At 35.1% G+C, this 21,497-nt stretch overlaps 1 protein-coding gene and 1 pseudogene across 1 annotated transcript in view; both read left to right on the top strand.

The window, feature by feature from the left end:
- The window catches only part of GALNTL6 (polypeptide N-acetylgalactosaminyltransferase like 6), a 1,123,375-nt gene that overhangs the window by 153,017 nt on the left and 948,861 nt on the right, over nt 1–21,497 (top strand). The gene's annotated exons all lie outside the window — the stretch shown is intronic.
- Nucleotides 5,819–6,469, top strand: LOC115291254 (annotated as a pseudogene).

The raw sequence follows: 21,497 nt of genomic DNA, 5'->3' as shown, positions 1-21,497 counted from the left end.
CTCTGACCTCTAAAGCACTCACTCTGACTTAATCAGAGTGGCTTTTGTTAGGTCTTTAAATTCAATAGGCATTTTTCTGCTTCTTGATCCAAGGTTCTTTGCAAGTGATGGTCCACTACCTGGAGTGTTCTTTCTCTTATTTTGTTATATATCCAACACTGACTCATATTTTAGGTTATTGCCAAAAACAGTTTCCTCAAGAAAGACTTTTCAAAGTAGATAAAAATGTCACCAACTTGGTAAGATCTGTCCTTTAATCTCTGTAGTCCCCAGATTTAGTGTAGTCACAGACATACAGGAACTCAAAAACATTAGTTGAATTAATAAATAAGTGAATAGTGAAATAGACTATTGTTTTTACAATGTGGGTTTTCCCACAAACATTTCTGGTCAAAAGAATTGCGATATTTATATCAAACTTCTGTACTCTAATCGAGAAAAGTTTAACACCCAAGGAAATTTTATTCATCCTGGTCTCTGATAAAGACTATGTACTGTGTTTTGGTAACTAAAATTTATTGACATCCAACCTTGCTGGTGACAACTGTGAAAAAGGAAGAAGCAGAAATATGAGAAGAAAGTGTCAACTTGGTTAAAATTTTGTATGAATATGTGTTTACTTTTCTAATTTCCTAAAGTCCAACTAGAAAGGTCGTCTGATTATCAAGATATCTATGCATTTCTCTTAAATTAATTATGAATTATAACTCATAAATTTGTATTTTCCCCAGTTTTATTGAGTTATAGTTCCAGCTCAAAATTGGATGTATTTAAAATGTACAGCTTGGGGCACCTGGGTGCTCAGTCAGTTGAGCGTCTGACTTCGGCTCAGGTCATGATCTCACAGTTTGTGGGTTGGAATCGCATCAGGCTTTGTGCTAACAGCTCAGAGCCTGGAGCCTGCTTCCGATTCTGTGTGTTTGTCTCTCTCTGCCCCTACTCTGTTCATGATCTGTCTCTTTGTGTCTCTCAAAAATAAATAAATGTAAATTTTTTTCAATAAAATGTACAACTTGATCATTTGACATACACATACATTTTGAAATATCACAAGCAAGCTAATAATTAACATATCAACTATCTTCTTACACAGTTATCAACTTCTTTTTTTTCATGGTAAGAACACTCAAGATCTAATCACTTAGAAAATATCAAGTGTACAGTACAGTATTGTTAACTGTTGTCACATCATTGTACATTTGATCTTCAGAAAATACTCATCTTACATAACTGAGTCTTTGTAATCTTTGACCTACATCTTCCTATTAACCCCTCCCCCTAGTCCCTGGAAACCACCATTATACTCTCTGTTTCTATGAGTTTTACTATTTCCAAGATTTTAAAAAAGTATTTATTTATTATTTGGGAGAGTGGGTATGAGCAGTGTAGGGTCAGAAAGAGAGCAAGTGAGAGACAGAGAGAAACCCAAGCAGGCTCCACACTGTCAGCACAGAGTTCAACATGAGGTTCTAGCTCATGACTTGAGATCATGAACTTAGCCAAAGTCAAGAGTTGGACACTTTACTTGACTGAGCCACACACGTCCCCTGAGCTTTACTATTTTAGATTCCACATGTAAGTGAGATTATGCAAATTTATCTTAATCTCTGTCTGCCTTGTCTTTCCCTTCATCAGCTGAGGTTGAAGAGGCCTCTCTGACAAATGGAAAATCAACTGTTATATAGCTGGCCCACAATCAGTTCTTTCCTTTAGAGGGTGGGATGCCACTGGGAAAGAAAGTAGTATCTTAGTAAGATATCCATGTATGCATACTGACATAGTTAGCAAAACCCAATGGCATTTTCCAATGGAAATCTTTACATATGTAATATGCTTTTAGCTGGATAAACCTAGTTGCATTGGATTATTTATGCATATCAAACCAGGAGTTTATTGAAATGAAGTATAAAAAGTTGAATGTTTTATGATCCAAAAAAAACCACCTGTAAGTAATATGATGCATATGACTGTTAGAGATCCCACAAAAAATGTACAAATATACTTTAAAAAATACAGAGGAGAGTTTATCTGTCTTAAATGCATGGAAAGTATCTTCTGAAAACCAAGCTAATTCTTTCAGAGTAGTATCTTTTTAGAAATACATTGAAAGTTAATTTTTATATATAAGAAATATTGTCTTGGATTTCCTGATGTGTATCAAGAAATACATTTTAAAAAATAAGGAAACAGTGTGTAGGGGGGTCAAGATGGTGGCAGAAAAGGAGGAACCTAGGCTCATCTCCTCCCATGAATGCAGCTGGATAATGATCACATCATCTTAAGGATCTCCAAACAATTAACCTGAAGATGGACAGAACAATGCAACTAAAGTGAGAGAAGAGGCCACATCCAGGAATTGTGGAAGTGCAGAGACATGGTTTAGGGGAGAAGAGGTTCGAGGGTACTTCAGAGGAAAGGAAGCCTTTTGCAGAGAAGGGCAAAAGCTAGGAACATGCAGGAGAATGCACAAAGAGAGTGGCTGTCCTCAAAGCCCTTGGCTTGAAGAAGAGGGGCTGAATTTTGTGAGTTCTTGCAACCAGTGAGGCATATTGCCTTCAGTTTTAAAAGTCAGTGGGCTTGGCTGGAGTAAAGCCTGGAGGGCACTGCCCTGTTCCTGGAGAGAAGGCAGGCAGACAACCCCAGGGGCTGACATTGTAGAAACAGTGATCTGATAGAACTCATGGGGTGCACACTGGGTATTACTCTTCTTTGAGGGTTTCTCTGATAAGCAGCATTTATGGAGATGCCTCTCCAGGATAAAGGAGATGACAAGTGCTGTTTCCATTCTCCACCCCTCATCATAAACACAGAGATACCTGCAGGGAGCAACACACTTCAGACCCTGGACACTGCCTAACTTATTTACGCCAAGCCTCACCCCGCTGTGCTCTGGCAGGATTGCCCTACTCAGTCAAGCTGGTCTCAGTTCCAGTGCAGCAGGTCCTTGCCCTAGAAGATCTGCAAAGGCCATACCCACCCCACATCTCCTGATCAGAAAGTTCTTCAGGGCCTTGGTTCTGGTGAAGTTGTTGTCAGGTCTCATTTAACAAGCAGACCAGCCCATACCTAGTTAAAAGTCACCACGTTCAGGAGAGGGACCAAACACTGCCTGCAGTAGGCAATGAAAGCCTCTGTGGATGACGTTCCTAAGGGATAAATAGTCAAACACAATGACAGAGTGTTTGCAGCACACACGGGAGTGCCAGACCCAGGGTAGTAGTACATGGCCTTTTCTTCATAACATTATTTTCAGGAGCAGAAGACATAAAAGACTTCTCTAGCACAAAAGTCAGAGACTTAGAAAAATGCCAAGATATAGGAATTTATCCCAAATGGAAGAATAGGATAAGTATGGCCAAAGATCTTAGCAAAATGAATATAAGTAACATACCTGATGGAGAATGTAAACTAATAATCATAAGGATACCCACTTGGCTTGAGAAAAGAAAAGAAGACATCAATGAGTCTCTTACTACAGAAATAAAAGAGTTATAAAAGAATGAATCAGAGATGAAGAATACAGTAAAACAGTATTGGAAACGGGCTTAATACAATGAATAGCAGACTGAAAGAAGCAGAGGAATGGAATATTGACATAGAAGACAAAATAATGGAAGATAATGAATTTGAACAGAAGAAAGAAAATTAATGGAATACAAGAATAGACACAGGGAACACAGTGAATGTCAAACATTATAACATTCATATTATAGGAGTCTCTGCAGAAGAAGAGAGAAAAGGGTCAGAAACTTTATTTCAATAAATAATAGCAGAAAATATCCCAAATTTTGGGAGGAAACAGAAATCCAGATTCAAGAGGCACAGAGAACTCCCATCACAAGCAGAGTAACGCAAGACATAATGTAATTAAATTTACAAAATATAATGATAAAGAAATCTTAAAAGCATAAACACAAAAGTAGTCCTTACCTTACAAGGGAAAATCCATAAGGCCAGCTGGAGGTTTTTTAGTAGAAACTTGGCAACCCAGAAGGGAGTGGCATGGTATATTTAAAGTGCTGTATTGTAAAAAAAACTTTAGCCATTAATATGCTATCCAGCAAAGCTATCATTCAGACCAGAAGGAGAGAAAAAGACTTTCCCAGATGGAGAAAAACTCAAGGGGTTCACTACCACTAAAACAGTCCTGCAAGAATTACTAAAAGGGGACTCTTTGAGTACAAAGGAGAGACCAACATTTCCAAAATGAGAAAGGATCCAGAAACAATGACAAAATAAGTAATAAAAGGGCACTAAATACATATTTATCAACAATTACTCTGAATGTAAATGGACTAAGCAATCCAATCAAAAGACATAGGGTGTCATAATTGATTGAAAAAACAAGACCCATGTATATGCTGCCTACAAGAGACTCATTTTAGACCTAATGACACCTGCAGATTGAGAGTGAGGGGATGGAGAAACATTTATGACACAAATGCATGTAAAAAGAAAGCTGGAATAGCAATACTTACATCTGACAAATGAGACTTTAAAAAAAAAAAGACTGTGAAAAGAGACAAAGAATAGCATTATATACTCTTAAGTGGAACAATACAACAAGAAGATATAACAGTTATAAACATTTATGCACCCAACATGAGGAACCCAAGTATAAAGCAATTAGTAAAAAACATAAAATAACAAATTGATAATAACAATTGATAATATTAGGGGTCTTTAATATCACATTTACATCAGTGGACAGGTCATCTAAACAAAAAATAAAGAAGGAAACAATGGCTTTGAATGATACAGTGGACAGGATGTACTTAATTTTATAATCAGGACATTCTATCTAAACTAGCAGAGTACACAGTCATTTCAAAATGTGTCCAAGAGACAGTCTCCAGACACGATCACACATTAAGTCACAAATCAACAAATATGAAAAGATGGAAGTCATGCCTTGCATCTTTTCTGACCAAAAGGCTATGAAACTAGAGGTCAATCACAAGAAAAAATTTGGAAAGACCACAAATACATGGTGGTTAAACAACATACTACTAGACAGTGAATGAGTCAACCAGTAAATCAGAGAAGAAATTTAAAAAATACATAGAAACAAATGAAAATGAAAACACAATGGTATAAAACATTTGGGATGCAGCAAAAGCAGTCATGAGACAGAAGTATACAACAATACAGGCTTACCTCACGAAGCAAGAAAAATCTTAAATAAACAACTTTACCATATACTTAAACGAGTTAAAAAAATAGATGAAGCTTATAGCCAGCAGAAGAAAGGAAACAATAAAGATTAGATGACAAATACATGATATAGAGACTAAAAAACAGTGCCACAGATCAATGGAACCAGGAGCTGGTTCCTTGAAAAAAATCCATAAAATTGAAAAACCTCTAGCCAAACCTATAAAAAAGAAAAGAGAAAGGACCAAAGTATACAAAATTACAAATGAGAGTGGACAAAGAACAACAAACACCACAGAAATAGAAACAGTTATAAGAGAATATTATGAAAAACTGTTTACCAACAAATTGGGTAACCTGTAAGACAGAGAGCAGATTGAGGGTTACTGCAGGGGGCATATGGGTGGGAGGGTGGGTTAAATGGGTGATGGGAGTTAAGGAGGGAATTTTTGGGGATGAGCACTGAGTGTCATATGTAAGACATGAATCATTGGGTTCTACTCTTGAAGCCAAGATTACACTGTATGTTAGCTAACTTGAATATAAATAAATTTAAAATAATAATAATAATAATAATAATAATAATAATAATAATAAAGAAATGGACTGGCCTAAGAGCAGGAGATAGTCCTGCTATGGCCACAGGTCTTTCAGCCAGCTGACAATGTTATCTCATTTAGTAGAGCAGCCGCCACCCCCTCACAACAACAACAACTGCAAGGAAAGTGAACAGCCTTTACCCTTGACAGCTGGCCTCAACAGGTTCCTGGGTGGAGCTACCTGTGAACAGCAGCAATGGCAATGATAATGGCAATGGAGAACATGCGGGATGAGAACAAGTTCCTTCCTCATCTTCTGTCTGCGGTGGAGACATGGAGAAGAGTCTTGTGGATGCACAACATGAATCAGGACAGAGTAGTTCAAGAGCTAGTTCTCACTGGGACAGCCCTTCCCCACAAGAAGATGGGCAGATTATGTTTGATGTGGGGATGCACATGAGCAGGGACCATAGCTCTGAGTCAGAAGGAGAGGTTGCAGAAGGAGAGAAAGAAGTTGATGCTTTGAAGAAAAGGGTAGACTGGGTGTCCAACTGGTCCAGTAGACCCAAAAACATTCTACCTAAGGAGTTCCAGTTTACCCTAAACGCTTCATTTCTTTAAGCATGAAGAAAAGTGAGGTCATGAAGAAAAGAGGTATTTTTGCCACAGAATTTCTTAAATGTTTATTTCACCTCTCTTTTTCTCTCATATTTTGGCTTTGGGGCTAAGCATCTATATTGGAAAGCCACTGAGCACCTTCTGCCAGCACGTACTGAAGGAAAGAAAATCCCCTGTGCAACCATGTGACCTGTGAAGCAGTGTATTGTCACAGTAGTTTATTTGAACTTGAGGCCATTGTAAGCATGACTCAACCTACCACCCTATTTTTACATATCCAAGTTACAGCAACTCTCAAATCCAGTATTTTATTCTAACTCTGTTGAGGCATTTTACTACCCTCATTCCTTTTAGGCCTGTAAGACGCTTTACAATTTCCTAATGGAGTTTACTGTTATTTAAAATTTTGCAAGGGCTTCTTTTCCACAAATTTCACCAGCAGATTATAATTTTGTCAATAATGCTATCTGCTTTTAGTGCCACCAGACTTTTACTCTTGTAAGATAACTACCATCTTTCTCTTCAAATGAGATCAGGTTAGCAAATGATATGAGACCTTTGTTGTTTTATTCTTTTCAAGACAAAGGCAAGGTTCCCTACGCTTGAATTTATAGTTATTAAAAAAGAAAACAAACAAAAACATACAACCAAGACCCAAGGAAAAATTATCCTGAGCAATAAAAAATATTTTAAACAAACAACAACAAAAAAAGAAATGGACAAATTACTAGAAACATATCAACTACCAAAACAGCAACAGAAGAAATAGAAAGCTAGAATAACCAGCGAAGAAATTACCAGCAAAGAAATTAAATCAGTAATCAAAAACTCCCAACAACCAAAAGTCCAGAGCCAAATGCCTTCACAGCAAAATTCTACCACATATTTAAAGAAAAATTAATAACTATTCTTCTCAAACTATTCCAAAAAATAGAAAAGGAAGGATAACTTCCAAATTCATTTTATGAAGCCAGGATCATTCTGCTACCAACAAGACAAAGATTCTACTAATACATAGAACTACAGGCCAGTACTTCTGATGAACATCAATGCAAAAAATTTCAATAAAATGCTAGCAAACTAAATCCAACAATACTTAAAAAAACATTCACTACAGTTAAGTGGGATTTATTCCTGGGTTGCCAGGGTAGTTCAATATTCACAAATGAATTAACATGATATACCAGATTAATAAAAGCAAGGATAGGGGCTCCTGGATGGCTTAGTTGGTTAAGTGTCTGAATCTTGATCTCAGCTCGGGTCTTAATCTTAGTGTTGTGAGTTGTGCTCTACACTGGGTGTGAAGCCTACTTTAAAAAATGTAAGGATAAGAACCATGTGATCATTTTAATAGGTGCAGAAAAAGCATTTGACAATAAGAACATCCTTTCATGATAAAACTCCTCAGCAAGATAGGTTTAGAGGAAGTATACCTTAACATAATAAAGGCCATGTACGAAACCCCACAGCTAATATTATCCTCAATAGGGAGAACCTGAGAGCTTTCACTGTATGGTCAGGAATAAGGTATTTCGCTCTTGCCACTGTTATTTAACATAGTACTGGCTGTCCTAGCAATCAGACAACAAAAATAGACATAGATACAGACAGACAGATCGATCGATCGATAGATGATAGATAGAATCCAAGTCAGCAAGGAAGAAGTAAAATTTTCATTATTTGCACAAGACATGATACTCTATATAGAAAACCTGAAAGACTCTATAAAAAAGCTTCTATAATGGATAAATTCAGTACAGTTGCAGGATACAAAATCAGCACACATAAACCTGTTGCATTTCTATTTGCCAATAATAAAGCAGAAGAAAGAAAAATTAAAATCTCAATCCCATTTACCATTGCACCAAAAAACAATAAGATACCTAGGAATAAACCTAATTAAAGAAGTGAAAGACTTTTACTCTGAAAACTATTAAATGCTAATGAAAATAAATTAAGGTGATAGAAAGAAATGGAATAACATTCCATGCTCATGGGTTGGCAAAGTAAGCATTATTAAATTGTCTATACCACCCAAAACAATCTACAAATTTAATGCAGTCCATTTCAAAATGCAACCTTCATTTTTTACTGAGCTAGAAGAAACAGTCCTCAACTTTGTATGGAACCACAAAAGACCCCAAATAGCAAAAGCAACCTTGAAAAAGAAAAGCAAAGAAAGCTGGAGACATCATAATTCCAGATTTCAAGTTATGTTTTAAAGCTGTAGTGATCAAGACAGTATGGTACTGGCACAAAATACACAACAGAAGAGAAACAGCAGAGAAAATCCAGAAGGGAACGTACCACTGTATGGTCAGTTAATCTTTGACAATGCAAGAAAGAATATCCAACAGAAGAATACAGTCTCTTCAACAAATGGTGTTAGAGAAACTGGATAGAAACATGCAAAAGAAGGAAATGACTTCTTACACTAAACACACACACACACACACACACACACACACACACACCAAAATGGATGAAAGTCCTAAATGTGACACCTGAAACCATAAAATCTTAGAGGAGAACACAGGCAGTAACCTCTTTGATAACAGCCATGGCAACTTCTTTCTTTTTGAGGGAAAGGAAACAAAAGCAAAAATAAACTATTGGGACTTCATAAAAAAATCTATACAGTGAAAGAAAATTAAAAGCAGCCTATGGAATGGGGAGAAGATGTTTGCAAATGACATAAAGGGTTGGTATTCAACATATATAAAGAACTTATAAAAGTCAACACACGGAAAATGAACAGTCCAGTTAAAAAATGGATAAAAGGCAAAAAATGAGTAGAAGACATGAATACACATTTTCCCAAAGACATACAGATGGTAAACAGACACATGAAAAGATGCTTAACATCAGTGATCATCAGGGAAATACAAAATAAAATTATAATGAGATATCAATTCACACCTGTCAGAATGGCTAAAATCAACAACACAAGTAACAACAGGTGTCGGTGAGGGTGTGGAAAAGGGGAATCCTTTTGCACAGTTGGTGGGAATGCAAACTGTTGCAGACACTGTGGAAATCAATATGGAGTTTCCACAAAAAGTTAAAAATGGAACTACTCTACAATCCAGCAATTGCGCTACTAGGTATTTACCCAGAGAATACAAAAATACTAATTCAAAGGAATACATCCACCCCTATGTTTAAAGCAGCATTATCTACAATAGCCAAATTATGGAAATAGCCCAAGTATTCATCTACTAATGACTGGATCAAGAAGAGGTGGTATATGGACTATTAGTCATAAAAATAATGAAATCTTACCATTTGCAACAACATGGATGGAGCTAGAGAGTATTATGCTAAGTGAAATAAGTCAGAGAAAGATTAATACCATCTGATTTTACTCATGGTTGGAATTTAGGAAAAAACAAATAAGCAAAGGGAAAAAGAGAGAGAGAGGCAAACCATAAGACAGACTCTTAACTATAGATAGCAAACTGATGGTCAACAAAGAGGAGATGGGTGGGGGATAGGTTCAATAGGTGATGGGAATTAAGGAGGGCACTTGCTGTGATGAGCACTGGTGTTGTATGGAAATATTAAATCACTGTATTATACATCTGAAACTAATAGTATATTGTATAAATAGCTGGAATTTAAATAAAAACTTTGTCAGCCATATTTTGGATTGAGTTTTGAGTCCATATATATTTGAAAATTACTACAACAAAATATATTTCCTTCCCCCAAAATAAATTAATAAAATAAAAAAGAATAAGGAAATGAATAGGGCTGTATCAAATCTAGCAAACATAAAACATTGAAAATAATATCAGTTCTACAATGTTATTGGATAGATCAATTTTGTTTCTTTAATGGTCATATTATATGAAGTGGCTAAATAAAAACATTTTTTGAACTAGATTTGCATTTGTTGTTATACTCTATTGACTATATAATGCTTAATATTAATAGTCTGTAGAACTATATAATTATATGTATATATTCATGAAAATGTCTTTTAGAGATACTTAGAAACTGTATTACTAGTCTAATTCCAACCTCTATTGATGGGTTAAATGCAATTAACCTACTAATTTGTAGTAGAAAAATAAATTCTAGAAACAAGGGTGAAAATAGTACATAGATAAACTTTATTTTTTATGATATGGATAAAAGTATAATGCAGTTGGGAAATTGTTGCCATATATATTTGCTTATGTGAATTAATCATCAGGTAGTATCCACATAGATAAGAAATTAAACCTGACCCATTTAAAAGAATTAAAGAATACCACCAATCTGGGGTGCCTGGTTGGCTCAGTCAGTTAAGTGACCAACTCTTAATTTTGGCTCGGGTCATGATCTCTTGGTTTGTGAGATTGAGCCCTGCGTTGGGCTCTGTGCTGGCAACACGGAACCTGCTTGGGCTGTCTCAAAAATAAATAAATAAACATATTTTTTAAAATACCACCATCTTCGAGGTTTATAAGCAATTGCAGCTATGGCTATAGAGCTATTTTAGCTACAGAGCAATTATAGCTATAGAGCTATTTTAAAACAGAGTTCTGCAAAATAATTTTAAAAATTTGCTGTGTTATTTAGTGTTTCATTAGAACCTTATCCTATTTAGACATTCTCAGAATTAATTTTTATCTGGCCTTTTTTAGATTTTTTATTTCTTTTTTTAAACAGTTTTTAATGTTTTATTTATCTTTTAGAGAGATACACAAGTGAGGGAGGGGCAGAGAGAGAAAGGGACAGAGGATCCAACGTGGGCTCCATGCTGACAGCAGCAAGCCCGAGATAGAGCTCAGACTCACAAATCAGGAGATCATGACCTGAGCTCAAGTGGGACACTGCAAAACTGAGCCACCCAGGCACCGCTACAAGTTTTTCTTTAAATATCTACTTATGATAATGTATGGGCCCACAGAGTGATTAGCAATGTGAAGTTAAACTCTTTCTGAAAAAAACAGATCCCCCGTGTAATAATGCCAGGATTTAAGTGGAAATGAGCCACCCATTTTCCTGAAGTAAGATAAAAACAATCTCCTCCCCCAAATCTATTCAAGAACATAAAAGAAAAATCAAAGGTCATTTTTGAAGACCTTCATTTTTCATCTGCTTTTCTTAGTTGAAGTTTTAGAAGAACAGAAAGTGAAATAATTCCATTATTTTTCCTAGTCTTTTATATCTTTGTATCCTCCTTTTGAGAATTTCAACTGAAAAACATGGGAGTTGATTGTTTTGTATGTAAAGGGGAGCCGCAGCACAGATTTTATGTAGGTGTCTGTCTTTCGTAGTTAGAACCTTCTAAACTGTGGCCTCTATTTCTGAATGTGGTTACTCATTACAACACTGCCTACAACATAAAGAAACCAAAATTAGAATCATTTTATATATACATATATATATATTGTTTTAAATGGGGGACTATTGAAAGGAAAACTAGAAGAGCTTTTCAATGAACAAATTTAAGTGAACTGCTTCTGTTTGAAAACAAACAAAACAGTTGCTAAAAATTGAAGACTCAGAGAAATGTATGTTTTTATATTTTAAAATGGAAAAAGACAATGTTGTATCACAGCAGGATTTTTAGAACCTTGTCAGAAGGTAAATAATAGAGAATCTCAGAAACTGGGACATGGGTTGAAGTTTTGTGAGAAACAGGACACCTAGGGCACAGATGCATTGAACTGGCAGTGTTAATCCAGTGGTTTTGTCCCTTCCATATTCAATAAAGGAATTATTAGGAGAAGCAAAATTAGGAAATATAATCAAAGATGTGTCTCACTTCAATAGTATGTTAATCTTCACAAAATGATACTATATAAAGTTTGGGAAAGGTCTTAGATATCATAAGAATTAAAACTCTCATTTTATCATTATATAAGTGTGTAATATGTCCAAGCCATAGTAGTTTAGAGTAGATCCAGGTCATAGGACTTCATGTTTATGGAGTGGTCATTTACAAGTCTGTATATTTATATTTATACTTATACTGAGATTATACAAAATATCTGAACCGTTTTTGTTTGTTTAGAGAAAGAGTGCGGGAAGGGAAGGCAGAGAGGGAGACAAAGAATCCCAAGCAGGGTTTGCACAGTCAGCACAGAGCCCAATGTGGGTTCAGACTCATGCAATGTGAGATCATGACCTGAGCCGTATCAAGAGTCAGAAGGCCAAAGGAATGAGCCATCCAGGCACCCCTAGGTCTGAACTTTTCTTGTTTAAATTTCCAGAGTACAAAGAAAAACTTGGTGATTTAAATAGTGGCAGTTTCCCAAAAGGAAAATAGGTTGCAGAAAAAGGTGTGAACAGTGTAACTAGTTTACCTACACACAGTTAACTTTATACTGTGAAGTCATTTTTAAAATAATTATTTACATGCCTTTATAAAATAGACGGTTAAAGACATCATTTCTGTTAGTCCTGATGAATCATTGCAACCGAACTATAAATTCCTGTAAATCATTACTTCAACAGAAATATGTTTCCATCATGATGAACCGACTTTAATACCAGTGAAACTCAACAATCCATATTGACAGAAAGACATGCAATTCTGCATTAAACAGTATTTGTTGGGAGAAAGTTCTCCATGGATTTCTTGTGTTTCTGCACATCTTGAGAGCATAGGCACTGAATGCCCTTGTCTTTAGCTATGTTTGTAAAGATGTGTACAGCAAATAACTAGGAAGGCAGAGAGATCTTGGATGTCCATTCAATTATATTGAAAGTAATGTCTCCCTACAAGACACAGTCAAGCAAGTTTTTGCCCCTTCTATGAATCAGGTTCCTAATCTTGGGTTTCTCCTTTTGTAATGTATCCCACTGCATATTCTGGTATTTTTCACCTGATACTTTTCTTATCATCTAGTTGGAATTTGGGCTCACGTAACAAGGGTAAATAATATATGATAATACTGTGTCCTTCCCAGAGGCAGCTTATATAAAATGACTGACCAATAAAGGATACTAATGCTCACCTCAAAATTGGGATGGCTCTGAAGGCCATCCTAGTTTCAGGCTTCCCCACTTGTATCAGTAATGTTTTGTTGTGACCACATCACAATCCTTCTTTTATTATTCTTTCTCATTAATAAACTTTCTGCATGAAAATCTTGGTGTAAATCTGTTTTCTGGAGAGCCCAACCCCAACCAACAATTAGCTTTGTGCATAGAATGTAATCTTCTTGAGAATGGGCCTGTCTCTTCCTTATTTATTTGTTGTTTTTCTTGCTGTTATTGTACCTGTATCAGGTATCCCAATAATAGCTGTTTACTAAGTACCTGTTGAGTCAAATTGAACTCATGGAATGGAGAAGCTTACCTTGCATTTTTATCATTAGCATCCAAGAAAAACATAATATATGATGCTAGGAGCATCTTTCTACCCAAGTATTGAATATGAAGTGATAAATACATTTTAGAATCCAGAATCAATTAAAAAAACTATTATTCAAAAGAAGAGTAAAGGGATAGTATCATTTGAATTGCGTGTAGAAAAAGTTGGCTGATTACCTAACAAATCTCGTCTTTCCCAGTTAAAGGAAATAAGTTTTATTGGTCTAAAATAAATTTAGAGAAGGTAATGCAGAAATAAATTCAGAGAAATGAAGGGAAAATATTTGTTCACCATCACGTTTACTTTTATGAATGAGACTAATGGTTTAAACAAAGCAAAATTGAGGGTAGCATTTATACATATAAAGTCAAATAAGAATGGTTACAATATTTCCTATTGGTCAGAAGTAGTGTAAACTTCCTCTTAAAAAGCAATCTTGAAAAAACTCTTGGAATTTTAAGAAATTTAAAAACAATAGCTTAGCCTAAGATACCCCAAAATGCTCCAAGAAAACAAATGTTATGACAATAGTTTACCAGTTGGAATTGAACAATAAACTAAGAATGCAATAAATAACAAATCATAGCAAAAACTCTAAGTATATTCCAACAATAACTACCACCGACCCACTGACATTTTCTCATTACTCTTCAAAGCATTGGAAAGCTTTAGATAACTGATGCTATATTTTAAAATGTGTTTTCAGTTTGATAAAAAGCTACTAGTTTACAAACAAGTGTGTGCTCTTGGGCATATCGAATGTTTGTTGAATGTCAACAGGTGTACTTATTTCTTGTTTGGGGCTTTGTGGTAAATGATGGATCATGGCTTTCCATTAAAAAGAAACCTTAATCTTTCAGCTTATATATCATCTATTTTCCCAGCTGAGTCTTTCATTCGTTGGCCCTTAACATCTCAAAAACAGCTTTGTGAGTCTGATGTAGGTTTTTTTTTTCCTCTCAGTGTTCTTTCTCCAGATAGATTTTTTCTCTTGAAATGTCATCCCTAGAGAAAATATGTTTAAAACTGTCATAGTTATTTGAAATGGTTATTATCTAATTATTATCCTATTCATTTAATATGTAATTTATTATTTATTAGAAACTAATTTTTATTTGTTAATAGTGTATGACTCTACTCACATTTTCATGTATTTGTTTTATAATATGAAAAGAAAAAATATATAAGCTTGAACAAAACTTCTCTTCTATGTGATATTCCTTTCTTGTGGCATCTAAAATTTGGATTTGCTTTTTTCCCCTCTTATAAGTAGCAAAGGTATAGCATGATGCCAATAACAAAATGAGACTTTTAAGTACTCTAAACAAGATCATGATATTTGATCCTTTGCAATTTTTTGCACTCTTTCTCACTGTAGCTGCTGTTGGAATTATAGCTGGGTGAACTCTTAGTGGTGCAGAATATCTCAACAAGCTCTATGGTGTTAGCGTCCTGAGCCCTAGGCAGTACATGCTTGGTGCATCCCCTAGTCATTACGACAACTTGAGGTATCTTCCACATATTTCTAGTTACCTCCCAAGGGACTAGCTCTGCCCCATTTTCTTACTCTGCTTCTGCTTCTAATTTTTATGACTAGTTACAGCAAGAGTAGTGTAGCAATTTCTTCTATTTAGTGTATTCCCCTTAACTTGCCATTCTTACCATTCTAAACAAGTTAATGCTTTTACATGATAGAGCTCCTGTGCCTTAAATCTTTCATTGGTATCTGTATGAATTTTCTAGGGCTATCTCAACAAATTATCACAGACGTGGCCGATTAACACAACCGTAATTAGTCCTCTCGTAATTCTGGATGCCAAAAATCCAAAACTGAGGATTTGCAGGGCCAGTTCCTTCAGGATACTTTAAGGGAAAAACTGCTCTGTGTCTTTTTCCTAGTTTTTGGTGAGTGTCAACAATCCTTGGCATTCCTTGGTTTATAGACCTATCACTCCAATCTGTGCCTCCATCTTCAGAATAACTTTTCTGTGTTTCTATGCATTCTTCTCTGTCTCTTACAATGACATCTTACTAGATTTCGTATCCACCCTAATCTGGTATGCTCTCATCCTGTTCTTCACATTAATTACATCTGCAAAGATCTTCTATTCAAATAAGATCACATTTTGAAGTTTCGGGAGGGCATGAATTTTGGGGGGCATCAATCAACTCACTATAACACCTATTATTTTTAAGTTGAAATCCTTGTCATGGTTTAGAAAGCCCGACATGATCAAGAACTGCTTTGCTTTTCTGGACTTGTCTTCCCAGTCTCTGCTCTTAGTCAGTGAATTCTGAGCCCTGAACTCTAGTCAGACTCTTTTAGTTAGTGTTCCTCTTCTGGAACTGAGGTCTCACATTAAAAATTATTTTCTTAATGATTCTCTAAGAATGGTTGGAGCAGTTGTCCCTCTGTTATCTTTCCACAGTGAATATCTCATAGCATGCTCATTGCTGGGCACTACGTCAAATACTAGAATATAAAAGCAAATGAACTGGATTTGAGTCCACAAAGTTCATGGCAAAAAATATATCTCCATGTGTCCTTAGACCATTACATATGTACTGTGTGAATTGGCTATTTAACTAATTAATGCCAGTTAGTTTTAGTTGTCCTTAAATGTCATGGGAAGTTTTTACCAATTTATTTGTACATGATTATGAAGAGCAGTTGTTTGGTGCCTTTACTACTTTTTTTTGGAATGGCTTTTTGGGGAACATTTTATTTATACAAAAATAGCACTCTATGTTCAAGAATTGCCCATAAAAATTTAGACCTACTATAAACTAACATTGTCCTTACCTTACAAATATTAATGCTGCTAAAATAAGCTTTACCCCTATAAAATTAAATGGAGACAAACGTGGGTTACATTTGCCACCACCTTTAAGGAATCAGTGAAAATTACTCATCCAGCGGGGATTTAGATATAAATTTAGGGGACAGATTTGTGTTTAACCCAACATATTTCCTATTTCCATAAGATGACCCCAGATTACCAGATCAACCCTTACAATAGCAAGCAGATATGAAGATGTGGTGAATTAGAAAAACTAGAGAGAAATTCTAAGTTTGAGAAATCCTTAGTGTAAATTTAAAATTGACTTTTTCGATTGGGATGCTCATATTTCAGGCTCAGTTCAGCATTTTGTGAAAATTTGTCCTTAATGAGATATCAGAAATACATGCTTTGCATTTTAGTTATGATATCACAGAGATTTAAATCACTACTGATGATGGATCTCTGAATACACTTAAGCGTTCACTTAAATAATACATATTTAGAGATCTGGGTGCTATGAGGATAGTATTTTCTATTTTAGGTGAATTTTATATTCGCTTTCAAGATTAAATTTTTATTTACAATTGCTTTAGTTAAAACAAGGTAAAATGTGTGCTTTTCTGTATTTGAATTTAAGAAATTGGATGAGTCCATCACTATATACTTTGAATGAGCTAGTCAAACTTTGTGTATTTGATAGTTGTTCAGAACACACTTATGAATAAAAAGTATTTAAAAAAATTTAAAATGTGTTGGGTTAATTTGGATCCAGTAAAAACTGTAGGAATGAGCACAAAATGTATAATAAGATTTTCTTTTTTGAAATACATTCCTTGTATTTCCTGACATGTTTTTCTTTGGAGGGGAGAGGAGGGCTGCTATAATAAAGTACCACAGACTGGAAGGCTTAAATCAACAGAAGTGTGTCCTCTCACAGTTCTAGAGGCTACAGGTTTGAAATAAAAATGTTGACAGGGCCAAACCTATAGAGAAACATCCTTCTTTGCCTCTTCCAGCTTCTGGTGGGCCCAGGGGTTCCTTGGTTGGTAGCAGCATATTTCTAATTTCCGTCTCCATCCTCACATGGCCATCAATCTGAGTGGCAGTGACCAAATTTTTCTCCTTTTATAAGGACACCAGTCACATTGGATTGAAGTCCACTTTAAACTTCTAGAATGATCTCATCTTCAGCAAATAAAATCTACAAAGAGCCTATTTCCAAATAAGGACACATTCACAGGTAGCAGGGTTTAGAACTTCACCATATCTTTTAAGTGATGAAGTGGGAGGGCATGTCTCAACTCAGAACAGGATGTAAGTCAGAGAAGTGCTAACAATTTTAGTGCTTCTGCTTTAATTTGTTATTATACATGCTCAATAAATAATAATAATGATAGCTATTATTATTACTAATATTACTAATAGCCAGTATTATTAATTATATTGTTATTACTAATGTTATTACATATATAGCACTTATGATGTCCCAGGCTCTACTTTAAATGCATTACAAATATTGAGTGCTTGGGTGGCTCAATTGGTTAAGTTGGTTAAGCATTCGACTTCGGCTTAGATCATGATCTCACAGTTTGTGGGTTTGACCCTTATATCGGGCTCTTTGCTGACAGCTTAGAGCCTGGAGCCTGCTTTGGATTCTGTCTCCCTCTGTATTTGCCTCTCCCCTATACAGGTTCTGTCTCTCTCTCTCCCCTTCAAAAACGAATGCATAAACATTAAAAAATTTTAATGCATTACAAATATTAACTTACTGATTGCAATTAAACAAGAATCCATGAGTCCATGAGTTTTACTCCAAATTGATAATATATTGATGAGCAAATTGTTTTAGAATTTCAGAAGACATTCTTAAAATTTGAGTTTTTGCTTTGTTAATTTTATCCTTTTTTATTTTAATTATGTCCTGCATCTTAAAAATCTTTAATGCCTATCAAGTTTTGACTTGCCAAACACACTGGTAGTTTACAAATTTCTCATTAGGTTTATTTAAACTTTTTTTGTTTGTTCATTATGAAGGATTGAACCAGTTCCAGATACTATTACCAACGAAACTAGGCCTGCCATAGCAGCTGAAGGCAACCATTTATTACATACACTTCATTTAGGTCTCTTATTAATGGTGACATCTAAGTCTTAATTACCACATTACCACAACTGGTCCCTTGTCACAGTTCCCCTAATTCACTGTAGCATAAACACAAAAGTGAAAAATACACTCCAAGGTAATTATAAGATTGTTAGAAATGAGATACATATCAAGGATAGTTTGCTGTATCTTAGACATGTGATAGTTATTTCTGAATTATTTTGCCTTTTGACAAAAAAATTAAAACACTAAATTATAAAAAGTCTTTCAGTTTTACTCATAAGACTAAAGTATGTATTAATACTCGATTGTGAGAAATGATTTAAATGTATATTTAGGTAATGTAATTAATAAGATGTTTTCTTTACTATATGTGCTAGATATAGATAACATTTTGAATTCTGTAATATCATAAGGAAAGAATAAAAAATTATGAATTTTTGCAACAATTATTCATTCATCATTTTCTGTATCATTACATTTCTACAAAATATTATTGTTGTAGTAGTGATTTAGTCAGTAATTCCTCCTTAATGATTATTAAATAGTTTCATTAATAGTCTTTTACTGCAAAATTGCTGTATGTATTTTTTGTAGGCTTTATACTATCATATGAGTTTATTACTACCAATGACATTTTCTTAGTAACTAGTTAGATTTTTTATATTCTATGGAAACAGAATCCTGAGTGGGAAATGCCAGTAACAATCACTGAGTCTATCTGTAACATGCAATGATAATAACAAGTAATGTACTTAAATTATTCCATTTATTTTTTTCTCAATAAGCTTATAAGTATTACTATGATTTTTTAAAGATTTCTATATGTATGTATGTATTTAGAGTTCATGCATGAGCAGAAAGGGGCAGAGAGAGAGAGAGAGAGAGAGAAAGAGAATCCCCAGCAGGCTCTGCACTGTCAGCCTGATGCAGGGCTCAAACTCAGGAACCCTAAGATCATGACCTGAGCCAAAACCAAGATTGGGACACTTAACTGACTGAGCCACCAAGCACCCCATACTATTATTTTCTTGGAGGCAATGAGACTCAGTATGTAATTTTGTAAGTCATACAAAAAGTAGGTAGTAGAGCTGGGATAACACTCAGGATATATCCTTCTAAGTATTATGCTATCCTGTAACTACCATGATGGTTCTGCTCCCAAGTAACTATTATGTGGCTACAAAAACACTCATCTGTGAGCCTATTACTAAATGATTTAATAAAGAAGTGAAAGTTTGTTCCCTCTTCTTTAGGGAAAAGAGGACATGAACAAGTGGGAGCAGCAAAATCTAGCCCCACTGATCAATACATGTAAATTTAGGAAAATATATTCATTTATAAATTTTGATTCACTACATATCCCTTCTATGGGCAGCTGATAAAAGAGAATTATGTAATGATACTAATTTTCTACTAAGTCCATTTTCCAGGTGTTTGTTAACAATTTGTTAATTTGTATACCCCAAATAAATTTCACGCATAACTCAACTGATGACATATTAACTCCTTTTATCTCCAAAGAACTAAATTTACATGTATTGATCAGTGGGGCTAGATTTTGCTGGAGTCTAACCTACTTTCTTTGTAAATAAAAAATTATTTCTCACTTACACAAATCACTTCCAGGCAATGACTCAAAGATCCAGAGTGGGGTTTGTTAGTTTGTTTTTTTGAGTTTTTTTGTTTGTTTGTTTGTTTTTGCTTATTGCTCTACCATTTCTACACATGGCTCTACTGTTTCTAGGAGGGTAAGAAGATTTGTGCAAATCACAGTTAAATGACTTAGCTCAGAGGTGATTCACATCAAACCTACTCAAAGCCATCTCACCAAAATTAGTCACGTAATTAGTGACTAAACTAGACCTAACTACAAGGGGTCTGATAAGTTAGGGAGTACATGGCTACTGAGGGACCAGTGCTGTCTCTGCTACTTCTATAGGATGTTAATAAAGGATCAGCACATAACGGTTCCCATGAAAAAATGTAGTTGGGGTAGGTTTTAAAAAATTAAGTAGTTTCTGTTTATTGAGTCTATCTAATACATTTAAGATGCTAACGAACATTGGTAATGTTTATTAAAAAAGCATATAATATGAAGCATTTCTGAAACATACAGTACTGAACACTGTTTTGGTAGCGGGATAAAGTGACTATTCTGGGATGAATCTGTATTCTCAGGGTTTTGGGGGGAGGCAGGAAATAAGTGAGTATTATCTGTGAAATAGATGTTGGTCATCTAGGAAAGACTTCAGCAGTATGAGTTCATGTGATGTGAACCATAGATGAATCCAGGGCTTAGGACATGGAATGTTTCATCCATAACGTGAAAGTCTCAGGTGAAGGGTCGCCAGGAACAAAAATCTCTAAAGAACACACACAAAGAAATCCTTATGAGAGAAAAATCACTTTTAACCATCTCCCAGACCCAAAGAGCATGAAATCTACCCAACAAAATCAGAAGTACTCTTTCCTCTCCTCTTCCCATAATGGTCAAAACCAGAGCTAGAAACTAAGGAAATAAGTGAAATATACAGAGAGCAGAAGCATATTCCATTTTCTTTCCCTAATTAAGACATCTGCCATTTACAACTCTGGGCATTCATGAGAGGGAGGGGAAGTCTAAACTTCAGCTGACTCTTGAAGCAGATTGATGAATATGTTGGATTTATTATTTAGTCCAGACTTTGTGTTGTGACTTAAAGTGATTGTAGAACAATTTATTACCAAAGAATGGACAGAAAAGTTAATTTTGTGCCCAATTTTTCATGGAATTATTACACTGAATGTATAAATATTAAAGCAAGGGGAGTGTATTCGTTGCAAGGGCTGCCAAAACAAAGTGCCACAGACTGGATGGCTTATTAAACAACAGAAATTTGTTTTTTACATTCTAGAAGTTTGAAGTCGAAGATGAAGGTGTTGGCAGGGTGTCTTTCTGGCACCTGAATGGTTCTCTTCTTGCTGTGTCTTCAGATAGCCTTTCC

This window comes from Suricata suricatta, chromosome 1 (assembly GCF_006229205.1).
Source record: "Suricata suricatta isolate VVHF042 chromosome 1, meerkat_22Aug2017_6uvM2_HiC, whole genome shotgun sequence".
NCBI classification, from domain to species: domain Eukaryota; kingdom Metazoa; phylum Chordata; class Mammalia; order Carnivora; family Herpestidae; genus Suricata; species Suricata suricatta.
Note: the sequence above shows the minus strand (reverse complement) of the source record. Positions and strands in the feature narration are given on the sequence as shown.